The sequence below is a fragment of the Gavialis gangeticus genome, unplaced genomic scaffold (assembly GCF_001723915.1).
Source record: "Gavialis gangeticus isolate Ggan-Ray unplaced genomic scaffold, GavGan_comp1, whole genome shotgun sequence".
Lineage (NCBI taxonomy): Eukaryota > Metazoa > Chordata > Crocodylia > Gavialidae > Gavialis > Gavialis gangeticus.
Window position 1 is genome coordinate 106,130,291 of NW_017729031.1, and position 250 is coordinate 106,130,540.

Genomic DNA, 250 nt, shown 5'->3' on the forward strand with positions numbered 1-250 from the left:
CGCGAGTCGGGATGCAGTGTGATCTCCGAGGCAAAGGCACCCCCGTCCCGAGCGGGCCCCCAGCTGCCAGGGGATCGCTCCGCCGGGCTGGGGATCGGCCGGGAGAGGGAAGCCGGCCCGGTGGCCGCCCCCCTCGGGAGATCCGGCTTCACCTCCCGCCCGGGCAGGGTTGCCCGGGAATAAAACAATGCAGGGAGCCTGGAAGGGCACTTACTCCGCAAGGCCGGGCCTGAGCCCCCGCGCCGGGCGC